General features: G+C 44.5%; 1 protein-coding gene across 1 annotated transcript in view; it reads left to right on the top strand.

Annotated features, from left to right (window-relative positions):
• The first annotated feature begins 1,030 nt into the window (after positions 1-1,030).
• The window catches only part of LOC142760401 (uncharacterized), a 77,851-nt gene continuing 72,881 nt past the window's right edge, over positions 1,031-6,000 (top strand). The window contains exon 1 of the mRNA XM_075863588.1: positions 1,031-1,128. The gene's annotated coding sequence lies outside the window, so the exon portion shown is untranslated. The remainder of the gene's footprint in view (positions 1,129-6,000) is intronic.

Here is a 6,000-nt window from a genome sequence, read left to right as displayed (position 1 = left end):
TGCTCCCCCCTTCCTTTCTGTATCCCTCCTATTACCCACCCCCTTCCCTACAAGTTTTTGGAGAAAATCAAAATAAAGAATTTACAAAAAAATAAAAAAATATTATTTTATAAGGTTCTCTACTCTTTAAAATGTCTTATCTGTATTTCTTTAGTGGGTCTGGTCTGTATTAGTTTAGGGGGGTCTGTATTTATTTAGGGGATCTGGTGGTGTCTGTATGTATTTAGGGGGTCAGGGCTCTGTACTAGTTTAGGGGTCTGCCTTGGGGACTGTGTTTATTTAGGGGGTCTGGTATCTGTATTTCTTTAGTGGGTCTGGTCTGTGTTCTGTATTAGTTTAGGGGGGGGGTCTGTATTTATTTAGGGGATCTGGTGGTGTCTGTATGTATTTAGGGGGTCGGGTCAGGGCTCTTTACTAGTTTAGGGGTCTGCCTTGGGGACTGTGTTTATTTAGGGGGTCTGGGATCTGTATTTGTTTAGGGGATCTGTCCTGGTGACTGTATTTATTTAGGAGGTCTGAGGTTTTTATTTGTTTACTGATCTGTATAAGTTTAGGGGTCTGGACTGGGATCTGTATTAGTTTAGGGGGCCTGTATTCATTTTAGGTGTGATAAAAGGGGCTATATACTCTACTTGTGATACATATTCCGTAGGTTTAGGGATGTGATCTTTATAAATGGGCAGGGCAAGAAGTAAAGAAACGTAGCTTTGCACAAGCCGTGTCGTTGTTTACGGTAGCTTTGTTTTCAGATTGTACAGCAGTAATATTTGAGTATATATGACCATGAGGTAAGGGCTTCATCTCTATGTATACATCTTTTGTCTGCTGCTGGCATTTGATTTTGCCATTATGCAGCACATATGACATGGTCTCCTCAGTGGATACACATTCTTTACGTTTTATGTATCTCTATCCTCATTATGTGCACCTTCTCCTGGCAAGGAGTGGCACTTCCCACACTAAACATGGCTGACGTGTAACCATCACCACGTCTTCTCGCGAGAATACACTACTGAGAGGGCGTGGCTTTGTTACAGATGCCTGACGTCGCGCATCACTTCCGGTGTTAGGTAGCTGCTGCGACATGGGAGTGGATGCTTGCCGAGCTCTGCGACTGCGGTGATGCTGGTGAGTGCGCGGGGTATGGGGCGTTATTAGGCGGTGCAGGTGTAGAGGGGGATTGTAACGTCATGTGGGCTAATGCTGTGTGTGACGTCGTGCGTCCTGTGAAAGCTTTGACGTGCCTCTGACGTCATTACGAGTAGCACTAGCTGATTCCCCTCATAGACTGCAGTGTAGATGTCCGTGTGACTTCATAGCTATTGATTCGCTTTACGGCCGCTCCTACCAGACTTGGTTCTTTAACCCCTTCCCTCTGCCAGAACTTTTTATTTTCTGTTGATCTAGCCGTATGAGGGCTTGTTTTTTGCAGGATGAGTTTTTCACAGCGGCGTTTATTGCATCATATAATGTACTAGGAAACTGGGAAAAAAAAATCTTTGTGGGGTGGAATGGGAAAAAAAAAAGGGATTCCTCCATTATTTTTTGGGTTTCGTCATTGTGGCATTCACTATTTTCTTCGGGTTGAAACTTATGTAGTGTTTTTTTTTCCCCCGTATGTTTTACTACTTTTGCAAAGAAAAAGATTTGCTTTGTGTCGCCATATTTTGAGGTATATTTTAAGCGATATGAGGGCTGATTTTTAGCGGGGAGAGCTGTAGATTCTAGATCATTCTTCCATTTTTTTTTTTGTGTCCGAGGTGAGCAAAAAAGTGATTCTGCCATTTAAACTTTTTTTTTTAACTTTTGGGACAAGGGGGAGTGTATATGTGTGTGTATATATATAAAAAATTTGAATACACTTTCTCTATTGGGACTTGAACCATTGGTCATTGGATTGCTTGCACAACATACTGCTATACTTATATATTGCAGTATGTTGTGTTTTTTGCTTAATAGGAGCAGAGGGATGGCAGAGCTATGGGCCTTCATTAGGCCCCCAGGCTGCCGTGACAACCATTGGCGCCCCACAATCACATGTTGGTTCTCTTTCTAACATCTTCTGTTCTACAACTGCTGTTGGCTGTGGCATCTAAATAGTTAAACTGATGGGCTTCGAGTTCTCTGGTCCCGGCTGTAACATACTGCAGAGACCCGCTGAGTATGCGTTGGGCTCACTTCCCAGCTATGACTTAACCCTATGTCCAATATTGGGAAGGGGGTTAACAGTGATAACTGGGTTATTACGCTACTAGACTGGTCGTTTAGTGTTGTTTTTTTTTTTTTTTCTATTAAAAAAAAAAGTAAGCAGATTGGAACGACCCATTTAACTAATACTATGAACCACTGGTTTGGGCACAGGGTAATTACAGCATCACGTTGTGCCAGTCTTTAGACTGGTAAATGGCACATCACATGCCCCTTACCCCCATGACTTCTCTCCGCCACTCATGAGGCCACGTGACACGCTTCTCTGCCGCCCAACTAAGTAGAAACCAGAAGACCCTGTGGCTGCTGCAGACGTTTTCTGGTGATTGGCTCCTTTTAATAACGGCCTCATCAGCGCATTGCCCTGTTATCAGCTCAGAGCGGTCTGCTCCGTTAGGCGCCATTCACACTGTATATACCATGCGTGTGTGATGTCTTACATTAAACTTACCCATAGGCTCTCATTATACAAACCAGAGTGTTCTTATAGTATACGTTGGGGATACCTTTTTTTTTTGTATGGAATTGCGTACTTGACGACACTTTTATCCAGAGACATTCAGTAACCTGTATACAGCACTTTTTTTTTTTTTAACGTGTGATCCTATAGGTGACGTATGCCACTGCGTGACTAATGTCACAGGCATCTGTTTAACGTATACATCGTGAGCTTTTCGTTAGCTAAGTATACGTTAAATGGATGTGATTACATTGTATGGGTGAGGGATGCCCCGGTTAGGCGTCTGTCAGTGTCCGTTTTATGTATACGTCAGGAGCTTTTCCTGGTGTGTACGTTAAAAGGAGACCAGAAACGCAGTCTGAAAGCGGCCTAAGGCTTTGTTCACATCTGTGCTAAGTTTTTTTTTTTTTTTTTTTCTGATTTCTCTGTTCCATCATAGGAACAAAAGAACGGTAGTGCCGGAGCCGTTGCATCGTGGATACTACTGACTTCCATGAGGTCATCCATCGTCTTACCAAAATAAATAATGCCGCGTATTGCATCATTTCTTCTGACATTTTCCCTGCAACAGAGCAACAGAGGTCTCTAAGAGAGCGTCCGATGAAGATGTGAGCAGAGCCTTCCAGCACTTGTACGCGATCGGGCCGTGAAAAACGCTCTGTCAGCCGGATTTCCCAGCCCAACCACGGTACAAGTGACTAGGACTCCTGGCATCATAGAGGATGATAGGAGTCCCTGCTGCCCCACGGAACTGCTTTTTATGTACTGAACAAAATTCTATGATGCCAGGAGTCCCGTTCACATGTAACGTGCTGGGAAATACGGCCGAGACACGGACTGTTTTTCACGGCCCCATCAATTGTGTGCAAGATCTGTTCCCGAACACCACAGGAAAGATGCAGCAAGTTGTTTCTACAGGTTACCAGTGATTGTGGATGACGACTCTTCAGTCATCTCATATAGATTGATGTTACACATGTACGTCGCTGCTCAGCACCCCAGATGTATACACGGGCCAGGGTATCCACTTGTCTAAGGGTATGTTCACAAGGCCTATTTTCTGCCGTTTTTCGGGCCAAAAACGGCCGAAAAGTCGGAAGCAGAACGCCTCCAAACATCTGCCCATTGATTTCAATGGGAAAAACAGTGTTCTATTCCGACGGGCCGTTCTTTTACGTGGCCGGTTTGAAAAATGGGCGTGTAAAAAAAAAACTGCCGCGAAAAAGTGCAGGTCACTTCTTGGGATGTTTTTGGAGCGTTTTTTCATAGACTATAGAAATTAGCTCCAAAACGGCCGTAAAAAAATGCTGCAAAAATCGGGAGTGGCTTAAAAAAGTCTGAAAATCAGGAGCTGTTTTCCCTTGAAAAGAGCTCCGTATTTTCAGACTTTTTTGGTTACGCGTGTGAACATAGCCTTAGGCTCGTTGATCGGTGCTCGTTGGCTATGTATGGGGATGAGCGATCATCACTACAATCGCTCGTCCTCAAACATTTCTATCACGTTGGCAGCGCGTCTCCCTGATCACACAGGGCAATGATCGGGAATAGGCATTTATATGAACACTTGTTTGCCCGATGATTGGCCCGTGTAATAAGACCTGAACCTGAAGGCTCTGCAGAAATAATTGACATGAATGATCATATGAAGCTTTACTCCGCCTGTGTCCTCTGAGTGAGGTTAGAGGTGGACTGGGACACGGGAGGAAGCTTTAGGCCGTGCTCACGCGTTTAGGATTTGAGGCATGGATTCCACTCCCGTATTCTGACGTTTATCAGAAATGTATGTTAGGCCTCATTCACATCTGCTTTGGGTTCTCAGGGGCCTCCGTCGCAGATCCGGCCAAGATTACCGGAAACAATAGCGCATTCTACGCTTTTTATAATCACGGGTACCCCAATGGAAAACCGAAGGAACCTGTTAAAGTAAATGGGTTCTGTCGGCCGGCGGCGGCGTCCCTTGTGCAACGGAACCGTTGCTTCCGTTATTTCCTTGTTGTTCCTCTTGTGAAGCAGAACTACGGAACACACTGACGCAGGTGTGAATGTAGCCTAAATTCCGTGTTCTATTCACACTCACAGGAAAATATTCACACTGAATAATGAAGGAATAATGCTGCAGATTTTAAAATCTATTGCCACAGGGTCTGTGCTGAAGATGGAATAGCTCCAATGATTACAATGGGGTAATCTGCGTGCGGATCTGCTTCCTGGTAGAAATCCGAGTTGTGGATTTCTGCCATTGGTTTTCCAAACAAGAATCCATATATATATCTGTGCAGTGTGAATGTGGTCTTATCCTGGTCATACACATTACATAGCTGTCAGCCAAATTTTTGTGTGATCAAAATCAATTCCTCCGACCCCCCCCCCCACCATACACATGCATTCTGTGTTCGCCAAGCGTGCATGTATTCTGAGTGCAGAGAGGGGAATGTTCCACTGCCGGACACCTCTGATGCCGCTTATCCACACTGAGAACAAAAGGATCGGGCATGTTGAAAACCAACGGCAGATGTGGAGGAAGAGCCGGGAGGTCTCCATACGTTGTTATGGGGACTGTGAAGGATGGTACATGGGGTTTAGACTCAGCAGATGTTTGACAGGTTAAGCTATATCATTGATCAGACAGACATTGGGAATGTGACGATGGCGGAAGGAATAAATTCACTGCAAATAAGTCATGAAGATATAATACGTGATGCGAGGTTACTTAATCGCCATTCACATACACTTCTGACTTTTAGTTACTTGTCTCAGCGCTGTCTTATATTGTCACTGGCGAGGTGCAGTAGTGTGAAAGTTCCGGCAACCTCCATGACTACTGCAGGGAGGGCGCTGGTCGCTTTTAGGCGATCCTATGGGAGAATAATCTTCGGTCCTGACGTCGTATCCATAGGGGCTGTCTCACTGGATATATAGCTTGTTTCTATGCATGGCGCAACTTTAGTGACTTCCAAACACGTCTGATGCCGCTTATCTCCGAAAAAACAATGTCGTTTTGAAATTCAGCCTGTTTCCCCAAAAGGTGGTAGTGGGGGACAGTTGGACTCTCTCCTCATAGACCAGATATTGTTTGCTGATCCTGTCAGTCCGCGGGATCCAAGTCATGTAGAGTTTTGTCTGCTGTTTGTAATGTACATTTATTAAAAAAAAAAAAAAAAAAGTGTCTGTTTCTCTGGGACTGTAACATTGATGGCTTATCCTCTGCATAGGCCTTTAATGTTTGATCAGTCGGGATCTGACCTCTGGGGTCGCTGCCAATCCACAATATACCATCAATGAAGTCCCGGAGAACCCCTTTAATCAAAGGTGAAGCATAGAAAGGGGGAATG

Source organism: Rhinoderma darwinii, chromosome 4 (genome assembly GCF_050947455.1).
Source record: "Rhinoderma darwinii isolate aRhiDar2 chromosome 4, aRhiDar2.hap1, whole genome shotgun sequence".
In the NCBI taxonomy this organism is placed as follows: Eukaryota; Metazoa; Chordata; class Amphibia; order Anura; family Rhinodermatidae; genus Rhinoderma; species Rhinoderma darwinii.
The sequence above is the reverse complement of the archived record's forward strand: the minus strand, read 5'-3'. Positions and strand labels throughout refer to the sequence as shown.